At 40.1% G+C, this 13,914-nt stretch overlaps 1 protein-coding gene across 2 annotated transcripts in view; it reads right to left on the bottom strand.

Annotated features, from left to right (window-relative positions):
- LOC136875676 (sodium-independent sulfate anion transporter) overlaps window positions 1-13,914 on the bottom strand; it is a 323,055-nt gene that overhangs the window by 187,342 nt on the left and 121,799 nt on the right. The window contains exon 1 of one of the 2 annotated variants that reach the window (XM_068228096.1): window positions 12,525-12,622. The exons of the other annotated variant lie outside the window; for it this stretch is intronic. The gene's annotated coding sequence lies outside the window, so the exon portion shown is untranslated. Of the gene's footprint in view, window positions 1-12,524; window positions 12,623-13,914 lie in introns of those variants that run through there. 2 annotated transcript variants of the gene reach the window in all.

The following is a 13,914-nucleotide window of genomic DNA, read 5'->3' as shown; positions in this document are numbered from 1 at the left end:
ATTTACTCGTCGCCCTCGTCACTATTACATCTTCCACTGGACAGTCACCAGTCAACCTACCGAACCCAAAAGCTGTGGATTCAACACTAATCCAATTTTTTGTTCATACCTTCTGACTCCCATTTCGATGGGTCATCCGTAGCGTCACTGTTCATTTCAGCAACCCCTGAAAGTATGGATTCGACAGTAATACACGTTTTTCGACAATTTTTACATGTCACTCCCTCCCATTCCCCACCCATACGGGTAGCAGGGGGCGTCTTTCTCCCACAGTATTTCTCTTCAAATAGTATTAAGTCATATGCGTAAACCCCCTCCCTGCATGGCACTACAGCCCTTGAAGGGCCTTGGCCTACCAAGCGACCGCTGCTCAGCCCGAAGGCCTGCAGATTACGAGGTGTCGTGTGGTCAGCACGACGAATTCTCTCGGCCGTTATTCTTGGCTTTCTAGACCGGTGCCACTATCTCACCGTCAGATAGCTCCTTAATTCTAATCACGTAGGCTGAGTGGACCTCGAACCAGCCCTCAGGTCCAGGTAAAAATCCCTGACCTGGCCGGGAATCAAACCCGGGGCCTCCGGGTAAGAGGCAGGCACGCTACCCCTACACCACGGGGCCGGCAAGTCATATGCGTACTAAGATGAAATTGCAAGTTTGCCTATACTCGCCTGTCCTTTTTAATCGTTAAGCTTCGCCAATCCTACAGGAATTCTCTTTAACTGTGTGCAACCCGCTAAGTACAGAGGGTGTTGCGGGCTAGGGCAAACGCCTGTAGTTATTGGAGTAGTAATTCAGTGATTTGAGTTTAGGATTACTCGAAGTTGATTGAACTTAGGAGACTACCAATAACTGATTATTCACTGGTAGATAATTCCGGAAAGAAGAAAAAACGAATGAAGCAAATCGGTCCAGTAGAACGGCCGGACGAACTGGAAATAGCCGTTTTTAATACTTAAAAAAAAATTACGTAGTAGCCATTAAGTTCGTGAGCTGGCCGTCTAGTGTCGCTGTGGTGCACTATAGCGTATAGCGACTCCATATGTACAGTGTGACCACGTCCAGTTCAGCCGCCATGTTTTAGCCAAGTACTCAACCAGCTGATTGATGAAGGAGTGTGACATTATTGTTTCAATAAAGAATTGACTAGTCAATGCTTTAAGATATCAATTATTTTGCTTGTACTGTGTATATATAGACCTATCCATATTTGTAATATTCCGAGTCGCACTACCTGACGTAAGACTTCAAACTTTCGATTTATACGTAGTATACAAGTCACAATGCCTTAAGAGGTTGGAAATTCTGTGTTGGTAGCTAAGCCTATAATAAAATTTATATTATAATACTTGTCGCATAAATTAGTATCGTCATTGTCTTTAATAAAGTGAGCTCGATAGCTCCAGTCTCTTAAGTGCGACTAGTATCCAGTATTCGGGAGATAGTGGGTTCGAATCCCACTGTCGGCAACCGTGAAGATGGTTTTTTGTGGTTTCCCATTTTCACACCAGGCAAATGCTAGGGCTGTACCTTAATTAAGGCCACGGACGTTTCCTTCCCACTCCTAGCCCTTTCCTGTCCCATCGCCGCCGTAAAACATATCTGTATCGGTGCGACGTAAAGCAATTTGGAAGAAAAGTTTTGAATAATGTATGTGATTAAGTTAGCCTACATTAAAATTTAAAAAAATAACATTACCATATTCCAGGTTACATGGTTTTACATATCAGAATATACAACGCAGTTATCTAACTATACATGGAAATGTACATTTTTATGTATGCTATTACTGTTATTACCTTCTTTTTTCCTACCGCTCTTCCCACAGCTGTGGGGTTGAGTGCGAACTGCGTCACACACGTGGATTTGCTCCTGTTTAACGGCCGGATGCTCTTTCTGACGCCAATCCTCTATGGAGGGATGCAATCACTATTTCGTGTTCTGTGATGGTTTATAGTGTGGTGTATTGTCTGAATATGAAGAGGAGAGTGTTGGGATAAACCAGTCCCCAAGCCCGAGCTATTAAAGTACCCTACTCGGCCGGGAATCGAACCCTGGACCCTCTGAAACGAAGAGCAGTACGCTGACCCTTCAGCCACTGAGTCGGACTATAATAATAATAATAATAATAATAATAAATAATAATAATAAATAATAATAAGAATAATAATAATGTATGGGAAAAGTTAAGTTAATGCTAGGCGGCACTTATAACCACGTCCATTAAGAGATGAGTAGCCATAAAAGCTTGAATTCGAGAATATATCAATCATGATATGATCGCGAGTGACCTTTTCTGTAACCTTTCTTATGTACAGGTTTTATATAAAATATATATTCTGGAATATTTGGAAATTTGTGAAAAATAATTTAATCGTAGAAAACTTACTTTTCCCTACGTGGTAAAATCGCACGAAACGTGAAAGGTCGTAAATTATATGGAAAGAACTTTCGTTATGTACAGGTTTTCGATACGGCGAATATTACGGAGAGATCTAACATTTGCTGTCTTGGCTTCCATAAAATGACTAACCCATTTTGTTATTGTTACCATTATGGGACAACTCTACTTGTTTCTAGGAGCGTCTTATAATGTGCTAATTCCAGAGTTGAAAACAAGCAATTGTCCAATATCATTTTAAAACCCTTTCCAGATCTGTTTCTTCATTCATAAGCACAAAATCCTGCCGTAATTTTCTTCAAAACTCAGATCTCAGAAATACGTAAATTCACACACATTTCGGAACTAAAAATACTAATTAGTTCCCCTTGTTTAGTAACTTATTTTCGGTAGCATTAAAGTTAAAACAGGTAGCCTGTCATCGCTAAATTGCATTAAGAGTGATCTTACCCTGTGTGAAATACATACGTTTAAATCAGCTGACGGGACATTTGGCTAAAACATGGCGGAGCCAATCAGAATGAACCACTCGTTGGCCACATTGTAGAGTCATTGGACTATAGCGGAGAATTTGCACCACAAGACATTGTCGTGACAGTTCTTCGGTAGTCCCGGCAAGAGGCAGTTGCGTGCATACAGTACAAGCAGAACTACGGTCTCTGTTGTGAAGGGTAGTTAAATGTCAGTGGCGAAATTTGTAAATGTTCGAGCAACGGTCATATTTCAAGTTCTGCTAAAAATTAGACAAATGCGCAAGCGAAACGTTTGAGATGATCAAGTCGAAATCACCCGCGGATCACCACGACGGGAAAAAGACGTGAAAAGACAGGTCAAAAGACTATGTGATCCTTGAACTGTTAGCGCCAGTCCACGAACATATTAACTGTACTGTGGTACGTACATTACTCTAGACTGTGTTGCCTACACTGTACGCGCCAGTCCAAGAAGTAATATTGACTGTAATACATGAGTGTACGCCGTGTCGCCTACACTGTAGGCGCCTATTCACGAACTTATTGACTAGTAGAACGAAATGCATTGTATTGCGTTGATAAAATGTAAAATAAAGTTTTTTAAATTTTCAAAGTTACGCGACACACCCTCTCTGAAAAAGAGTACTCCCGGTTGTTGAAGACCTCTTGGTAATGTTACTATTTGAAGGGACGGTCAAGTGTCTTTCACCCGTAATCCCTGTCAGAAAAAGGACACACAACATGCTGCCTTCTGTACATAACGTCAGAAAGAATTTAAAGGGTTTTCATTAACCTGTAATCTTAAGAATTTGTTGAAATGGAGGTAATAATACATTTTTCACTGACCCTAATCAAAGACTATTAGTAAGATGCTAAAAATTGTCCTCATCGCTTTCAGTTCACTCTTTTTTATCCATTTAAAGCTGGTATTTCTGCAAGTGATATGACAGTGTTCGTTGGTTTTTTCTTGCTTTTTTCAGTATAGTTATTTTATCATACCTAAAGAACACGCAACATTAAAAACGAAACTACATAAATTCATTAAAGAATTCGGTGATGTGTTTCCAGTTCTTTCCCGAAAATGTGTGAAAACTATTTTAATGCCCATTTAAAAGATTTAGTGCCTATAATAATAATAATAATAATAATAATAATAATAATAATAATGCCCATATTCAAGAAAAAGAGGATTTTCTTGAACTGTTAAAATCTCAGAATTAAACTGGAAGAAGAGCGTCAAGCTGTGGATTAGTGCCAGCAATATTGGGAAAACGCCTTTCGAAATGGAACAAAAAGTTCTCAGAATGAGATTACTGTTTTGACTTTCGAAACAGTATCCGAATAAGGACGACAGAGAGCTTGGAATACATCAAGGGAACATCCGCATGAACAGGATGTTAACAGCATGTCTTGTGAAGAGTTAAGGGGAGAATTTTAGGCGATGTGTTTTATGTGTAATACGTATGTGTGCGCGCACAGTAATCGTGCGCGTGGAGAAAAGGATGTGTGTACATTGGTGAATTTTGTAAATAGACCATAAACATGTCTCAAATCCTGAATAGTTTTTTCGCGTTTTCAATGTTTTAGTTTAAATATATGTTCTTGTATAAATAGCCGGGCCGAGTGCTTGGTAGGTTCGGTCCTGGCTTAGTCAAGTGGTATTTGAAGTTGCTCAAATACGTCAGTCTCATGTTGATTGATTTATTGGCACATAAAAGAAATTCTGCGGGACTAAATTTCTGCACCTTGGCGTCCTCAAAAACCGTGAAAGTAGTTAGTGGGACGTAAAGCCATTATTATTATTATTATTATTATTATTATTATTATTATTATTATTATTATTATTACCTTGTATAAATGCATGCAGGTTTTGTTTAGTATTAAAGGGATTTCGTTCTAAATTTCTCTCGTATGCGTGTATCTGAAGTGTATTTCAATTTTTTACTATCCGTTGTTCTTTATTAGCTCTTTTTTGAAAAGAATTTCTGTAGCTCATTTAGCCGTTGCTTCCATTTTACATTTACATTAAAATATAATAATTTGAAGCAAACTAAATCTATTTTCAATTTATTTCAATAAAAAAAGTCACAGATTTATTTTATTGTGTCAGGTATAGACAGTTCTGGAAGGGTTTGATTTTAGATCCATAAATGAAAGTCGTAGCCCATATTTGGACCTTTTCCTCAATAAGAAGAGCAAACATGTACGTGACTGATGTAATCTTGATCACAAGCAAGGGACATGGATTTTAATGTGCATTTTGAATTACTGCTTCGTAACTTCATCTCAAGATTCCCACATAGATTGCCTGGGATTCGAACCATGAGGGCACTGGTGAGAAACTAGTAACGAAGCCATTCGGTCATAGTAATAATAATATAGTTTCACGTCCTAGTAACTACTTTTACTGTTTTCAGAGTCGCCGAGGTGCCAGAGTTTGGTCCTGCAGGGGTTCCTTTACGTGCCGGTAAATCTACCGCTACGAGTCTGGCGTATTTTAGTATTTTCCACCAATACCACTGGACTGATTCAAGCTCAAACCTGCCAACTTGAAGTCAAAAAGGCCAACGCTCTATAGCCTGAACTACTCAACTCGGCTTACACCAATGATTCCTCAAAACAGCAACAGAACACTTTATAGCCACTGTGGCTGAGGGGAATACCTATTTTACGACAGATGTGTTAATGAGAACAGGTGGACCCGCGCTGATATTCACAGATATCTACAAATGTTCGCAAACGTTTATGAAGAGCACGTACTATAATTATTTAACAGATACAGTCTGTCTGTCAACATGGTGGGAGAAGTCTGAACAGAATTTCTCCAAACTCTATTTAAGGCCATGCATAGTCGAATGTGCTTCAAGACATTTTTCATTTCAAACATTTTTAGTGGAAATATTCCTAGGAGAATAATTTTTGTAATTATGTCAAAAAGTGCGAACCCACGTCGTCTCTTAACTCAAAATTATAAAATCTAATGAAATAACATCAGTGTAGCAAATAATCAATCAATCAATCAATCAATCAATCAATCAATCAATCAATCAATCAATCAACACTTTGGACTGTCATCCAGGTGTCATTCCATATCAGTTGTTCAGCTTCTCTTCTCTTAAATGACTTCAAACCAAGGGCCATGGCCTACCAAGCGACCGCTGCTCAGCTCGAAGCCCTGCAGATTATGAGGTGTCATGTGGTCAGCACAGCGGATCATCTCGGCCGTTATTCTTGGCTTTCTAGACCGGGGCCGCTACCTCACCGTCAGATAGCTCCTCAATTGTAATCACGTAGGCTGAGTGGACTTCGAATCAGCCCTCACATCCAGGTACAAGTCCCTGACCTGGCCGGGAATCGAACCTGGGATCTTCGGGTAAGAGGCGGGCACGGTACCCCTACACCGCGGGGCCGGCGAATTACTTTAAAAGAGTGGAAAATTTATCGAACATTTCCCTCAGAGGCTTGTGCCTCTGCAGAGTAACATGTTAAGTCTGCAGCCCGAAGGTTGGTTGAATCCTCAACATCTCCACCATTAGGTGTCATAGATGACCTAGGCATCACTGAAGAGGAATACTAGGGAAATGAGGAGTGAGGTAATTTCCCGTTGCTTTCCTACCGAGCCAGAAGTTATTACATATCAATCTGTCAAGCCCATTGAAATGCGTGCATCAATTGACCCTATCGCAACATTTTCACGCCATTCATAGCAGGGACTAGCTGCGTAAGGAATGGCATTACTTACATCGCTCATACTTCAGCCACTTTCATATTGTCAAAGACAAGGACGAGACTGAGGAACAAGCTTTCTTATATGGTAATGTCAGTGACCAAGCAACTTTTGTTTGATAGATCGCGAATTTTCTGACACAAAATGTGTTTGTTGTTTATAGGTGCCTAACATCTAGGTCATTGGCCCCTGCTGGTACGAAATGAGACGAAATGTAATGACAAATTAAAGTCCAAAATCCTCCACTGACCAGAATTCAAAACGCGACGACAAAGAATGAGGATATGAATTTAAAACAATCAGTGGATGCGACCCGCAGTGCCTCACATTCACAGAAACTGACCAAAAACAATAGTATTACTGACCAAGGGACTGCTTCTAAAACACAATACTGAATCGATTTCTGACACAGAAATGTGTAAAAAGGCAATATTGCTGATCACTGGTCAAAAAATTTACCTCCTAGTCGATTATGCCCATTACAATTTTTTCAATCCGACGTCACTGGAATCAGTTTAAAGTTTAGTGATCAATGTTATAAATTGTCTATTGCGTTTGGGGTTATTTTTGATTTTACCCCGGTAATTTCTCATCCTCTGGCTGCATTCTTCCTCGATTTCCTTTGTTCAGAGGGTACTTGTCTTTCTTCTTGGCAGTTTGTCCTGAAACGGCATTTTTTTAAGCATCTTTCTGAGAGCTGTCCTGTTTTAAGTCTCTTTATGTTCCTCCCAATTCCTGCAGATCTTTGCTTACCTCCATCAACCAAGGTAACTATATTTTCCTCTCTTATCAGTAAGCGAGACGCCGGTTGGTCAACCTGGCATGATGCATCCTGCAGACGTGTCCATAAAATCCTAGGCATCTGATTATTTATTCATTTATTTATTTGTTTATTTATTTTTTATTTATTAACACGTCTCACCATTCTCAAAGTGTATTAATATTATTTAAGATTACGCCATACTTAATAAATTAACACTTATGTTATTTAAAACGTATGAACTTAATGGAGACATTTACGAGTTCATTTGTTTGGACCGTACCCCCGCCTGTGGGTGGGGTCGTCAGAATAACACCCACGATATCCCCTGACTGTCGTAAGAGGTCCCAGGGGCTCTTAACTTGGGAGCGTGGGTTTACGACCGCGGGTCCCTTAGCTGAGTCCTGGCACTACTTCCACTTACTTGTGCCAGGCTCCTCACTTTCATCTATTCTATTCGACCTCCCTTGGTCAACTCTTGTTCTTTTCTGACCCCATCTAATACAGCACTCGAGGCCTATGGAGTTTTTCATTTTCTCGCCCTTCGTGGCCCTTGTCTTTCTTTGGCCTATACCTTCATTTTTCGAAGTGTTGGATCTCTTCCTTTTTCTCTCTCTGATTAGTGTTATATAGAGGAAGGTTGCCTAGTTGTACATCCTGTTACAGCCATAATCACCACCACCACCACCCCCCCCCCCACCCCCCCGTTATAGAAAAGGAATTTGCCAGGCCGCGATCTTTCAGAGTTTAAGGACTTGGCTATACATTGTATGATTAATGTACCGTGGAGCAACAATATTTAGGTGCATCAAAACAGGAAATGACAAATTTCCCAGTTAATATTTGCTGTTTAAAATAATAAACGTTGTGTGAAATGTAATTCCGAGCTCTTCTGTTTCAAGCTTTTTTTTTCACCGTACGAGGAATAACATCTGAGATAGTATCAATGATAACATTCTTACAAATGTCTAATTATCTCCGGAAATATCAGTTACATCTGACACCTGTAGATATCAAATGTTGAAGAAACTCGATTTATTCCTAGTAAAATTTTACTGCATGAGCCATGATAACAAAACTGTTAAGGACGTGAAGTCCATCAACGGCGAGCGAGCATCACTGGTACAATAACTCGCCAGTTACGGCAGAGTAGAAGGGTCTGCATGATCAGCCCTCTCTAGGGGGGCGCGGTAGAAGACATCCACGGTATCCCCTTCCTGTTGTAAGAGATGACTAACAGGGAGCCCCGGGGGCTTTCATCTCAGGATCATGGGTTGATGACCACGAGGCTCCTAGCTGAGTCTTGCATTGATTCCACTTGTGCGATGCTCCTACATTTCATCTTTCCTATCTGACTTTCTGGGATGTAAAGGCATTGAGATTATTTCAATTATACCCATGGATGACACATTCGATATTGAAGAGACTGAGTTTCGAAAATAATCGTTTTGCGGAAGAAACAGCAACAGGAATATTTAGCTCTAAAATGTTATATTTTGGTGTCAATTGTCACTTTCTTTAATGTTAACTTGGCGCAGGTATTTGTAAAAGAGCGTGCCGCTCGCGTTACAAGAGACAACTCTCTTAGACTCAACAAAATAACAAATTTGCAGCCGGATTCAACCATCCGATAATTACTCTACATACGCACTGTAAAAACAAACCTTTGCGGCCCATTCTACACACACATCATGATGTCACCTTTCCTGTGCAGAGTGGCATTCGGGTCAAGTTATTTATTCATTTATTCGTTTGGAAATCCCTTGGAAACTGTTGATTTGAGGGCCTTAAAAAGTTGTTTTCGGTGTCCCATAGGGACTTTAATACTTTTTCTCGCAGTGAGAGGCACAATATTGGCAATGTTCAATCCTTCTACGACAAATTCGATATTTTACCTATTTTAGGAAATTTGATATTGTGCCCCAACATGGAGTTTAAATTTGAATTTTACAATACAATCACCTCTAGACCCGTCCGAGTACCTCATGCGCTTCGGTGTAAATAAGCGGGGGCGCGTGGATTTGTATAACAAAAACATTAGACGTGAACGATAATACAGCAGACGCATTTAATCATGCAAACTGATCAGCATGCCGTTGTCCAGCCTGGCTACGTAGCATCCGATAAAAACCATCATTTCAGAACCAAATAAAAAGTCCCTCCTTGGAACAAGTAGGTATGTGGCTATATCACATCCACAATAAACGGCATAAAGCTAAAAATAAAAGAAGTACCAACCTGGGAAGTGAACCTGCTCGCTGGCAGCTTTGTTCCGTATATATTCAATATAGCTAACGTTAAGCCGGCCCCGTAGTGTAGGGTAGCATACCTGCCTCTTACCTGGAGATCCCGGGTTCGGTTCCCGGCCAGGTAAGGGATTTTTACCTGGACCTGAGGGCTGGTTCGAGGTCCACTCAGCCTACGTGATTAGAATTTAGGAGCTATCTGGTGATGAGTTAGCGGCCTCTGTCTAGAAAGTCAAGAATAACGGCCGAGAGGATTCGTCGTGCTGACCACACGACACCTCGTAATCTGCAGGCCTTCGGGCTGAGCAGCGGTCGCTTGGTAGTCCAAGGTTCATCAAGGGCTGTGGTGCCATGGGGTTTGGTTTGGCTTTTATACCTAACGTTATCGAAATGCCATTGGCGCTAGTGATTTCATCTATATTCGCGAACATGATCTTTCTTTTTTTGGTCACAATCTGCTTTACGACGCACGGACACAGATAGGTCTTATGGCGACGATGGGGTAGGAGTGGGAAGAAAACGCGACCGTGGCCTTGATTAAGGTACACCCCCAGTATTTGCCTGGTGTGAAAATGGGAAAGCACGGAAAACAGTCTTCAGGCCTGCCGATAGTGGGGCTCGAACCCACTATCTCCCGAATGCAAGCTGATAGCTGAGTGACCCAAATCGCACAGCCACTTGCTCGGTCGAACATGAACTCAACGGTATAGTTGTACTAAGGCAAAATAGAATGAGATACAATGATTTTAGGTTGGCTATGTTATACCTACGAGTTATTTGGGTTGCATATCCCCCACCACACCACAAAAACTAAAAGGTATACCTTTACTTTCACGAAGTCTTGAATGACAGCGCAATATTATTAAAAGCAGAAGTAGGCTATGCGAGTCTGGAATAAAAATGTGTGAACTGGGATAACAGAAGATAATGTTATTGGTTTTACGTCCCACTAACTACTTTTACGCTTTTCGGAGACGCCGAAGTGCCGGAATTCAGTCCCGCAGGAGTTCTTTTACGTGCGAGTAAATCTACGAACAGGATGCTGACGTATTTGGCCATCTTCATATACCACCAGACTGAGCCTGGATCGAACCAGCCAAGCTGGGGTCAGAAGGCCAGCACTTCATCCGTCTGAGCCACTCAGCCCGGCAAATAACAGAAGATAGTACAAAGAACTATGTACATTATAATGGACACACAGTCGGAATCGGTTAAAACCAATGGACTACACTGGGAGTCGAACCTGCAACCTTTAGTATAGAGAGCTATCACCTAGCCCAGTGATGGCGAACCTTTTCCAACTAGTGTGCCATTTTAAGTCGGGTTTATTATTCTCAGCTGTTGACTGTGCCACTTGTTGATTTCCATTAAGGAATATCTACAACCTAGAACATTCCCCCTACCCCCCTTCTGTGACTTCCTTTCTAAATTCCCGATTATGTTTCATAATATGGTATTTATTTATTTATTTATTTATTTATTTATTTATTTATTTATTTATTTATTTATTTATTTATTTATTTATTTATTTATTTATTTATTATACATGTTGTACCCATGTGGGATGGGTGACCGGGTGCAATTTCCTTCCAACTCGTAAACCTTTCCTAACCCACCGTCGCTATGTGACCTATCTATGTCGGTGCGACGTAAAACAATGTGTAAAAAAGGATTAGATATAAAATCAAAAGTACTAATATTACGAATGGACTTCACTTCCTCCATTAGCTTCATTAGCTTTCCATGTTATCGTAGTTTGTATGGTCAACAATTAAACTAATTTCACCCTCATTACATTTTCATAAGGGAATAGAAAAAAACAGCTGTCCTTGCTTGTAAGGTCACATCCACGCTTTCATCAAAACATACTGCATATACCGTATTTACGCGAATAATCCCCGCACCCTAACTTTAGATAGGCTTATTTTGAAAAAATAAATGCCAACTTTGACGCAAAAAAACGGCATCACAATTTCGTGCCTCAATTTTTTTTTAAATGTGCGGGTATTATTCGCGTAAATACGGTATATGGGAATTATCCAAATTAGCTTTCAATTGCTCCTGAACTTCTTCACTCATTTTAATTATTCCATCCTTGACAGCAGTTCAGCTGTCTGGCATTCCTTTAAGTTAGTTGTTTGTTAGTGAAATGTTCAAATAATGTGTCGGACGTCAATAAGGAAGTTTCTCTCAACAACTCACCGTCAGAAATTTGTTTCCCATGCATGCTATACTGTGCAGTGAGACTGATATTACTCCTTGGCCGGAAAGATGATACAAAAGAACTAGTTTGCTTTGTGTAATGTTCAATATTTTGTGAAACGAACTCTACTTTTTCTTCATTTGAAATGGAACAAACATTTGAATGACCAGTCTCGAAATTGCGCTTTACATTAAATGTGGGGGATACAATTGTTTTCGAACACAGGCGACACATCTATCAGTTCGAATTCCCTTGCCCAGAGTTTTCGAAAGTACGGTCACCACCTTTGTTAAGTTTATGTTCTTTTCGGCACCGAAAACATGTTTGTGATGTCCGTATACAAAACCACCAGAAAACGACACTCACTTGAATTTCGGACCTATCAGTGTAGCAGTGTTGCCATATTGAACGTCCGAATGGAACCAGTAATTAGATTTTCGATATTTATTTCTTACACGTGAAACACTATGAGATATGCATTGTCCGTAGTACAAGCCGTATATAAAAACATGATTATGTTCATGTGGCGTGCTACCGAAATCGTGTTCGCGTGTCACGTAGTGGCACGCGTGGCATAGGTTCGCCATTCCTGACGTAACCCAACCGGCGGTTAGGTAGAGAATTCTTGGCAGGATCTCATCAATCCTGGATTTGGAAAAGTCTTCCTGATTTTCATTTTACTGCATATGTTAATCAATTAGGGTTTCTTCTACTTACCAGACCCGAGAATCAAAATTATCTTCTTTTCCACGGACTCAACCCGAATGTAACCTGGAAGAAAGAATTAAGTTGTCAAAACAATAAAAATGCATTTAATTCCTACAGAATAAAGGGAGTTCTACTCATAATTTTAACAAGACTGTGCTTGCGCTTATGCATTTTCCAGGCAATCAAATTTTCTGGCGCACAATTTGGTTCTTCCTTACTTACAAGTTGCTTGACGTCGCACCGTCGCAGATAGGTCTTATGGCGACGATGGGATATAAGTGGAAAGGAAGCGATCGTGGTCTTAATTAAGGTACAGCCCCAGCATTTGCTTGGTGTGAAAATGGAAAACCACGGAAACCCATCTTCAGGGCTGTCGACAGTGGGATCCGAACCCACTATCTCCCAAATACTGGATACTGGCCGCACTTAAGCGACTGCAGCTATAGAGCTCAGTCAATTTGGTTCAAGTAAATGTAGCGGTCTGTCGTCTGTAAGGAAAGTGAAAAGAGCAGACGTTAATCAAGAACAACGTGAGGTTGTGTCAATATGACAAGTAATTTGGTGGTAAGAGTACGGGTTAAGTAATCTATATCCATGACTACCAAAAATCCTTCATCACTTTTACATGTCAAACTTAGAGTTACTTTGCTGTTTTCCTGCTGACGAAAAGTTATCTTGGTAGTCCGATTTCCTCGAAAATGACGAAGATCAAGAGGGTGGGAATGCATGGTAATTGTCGGCATAATAACAAGAGTTCTTGTTTTTAATTCTTATTAACTATCTATATATTTTAAAAAAATATGAAAACTAAAGTCAGTCAGTCCGGCCATTCTATCCGGTCGATTTCCTTCATTCTTTTTTAACTGAAAGGTATTCATGCATAGATTTGTCATCAGGTACTATAAATCACTTAACTTCTGCCTTCCTCAAATTATTTGCTTTTTTCAATGTTTTGTCTCTTTGAAAAAATCATACCTTTGGTTTTAATTGAGATACGGAGTTTGTTTTGGCCTAAGAGCACTCAGTGGATTAAGCTTTTTCATTTCAGCTCTTAACTATTCAAATTGATTGATTCTGAGGAAAGTTATGAGTGCACATTCAATTTAACATCTCATTTCTTCAACCATTGAAGAAATCATATCTTTCGTTCTAATTGAGGTACGCAATTCGTTTTGGTCTAAAAACACTCAGTGGATCAAGCGCCTTCTTTTGAGGAAATAACTACTTAAATTGGTAGGTTCTGAGAAAAGTTACGAGTACATTAATTGTCTCCATGGAACGTTTAATTCAATTTCTTTGTGTGATGTATTTTCAAGCTTTTTGTTGACAATATTACATTCTATTACGACTGCAGATCATGTGCTTTATTTCATTAACTCGAAACTTTGCAAATACATCC

The sequence above is a fragment of the Anabrus simplex genome, chromosome 6 (genome assembly GCF_040414725.1).
Source record: "Anabrus simplex isolate iqAnaSimp1 chromosome 6, ASM4041472v1, whole genome shotgun sequence".
Taxonomy (NCBI): domain Eukaryota; kingdom Metazoa; phylum Arthropoda; class Insecta; order Orthoptera; family Tettigoniidae; genus Anabrus; species Anabrus simplex.
Note: the sequence above shows the minus strand (reverse complement) of the source record. Positions and strands in the feature narration are given on the sequence as shown.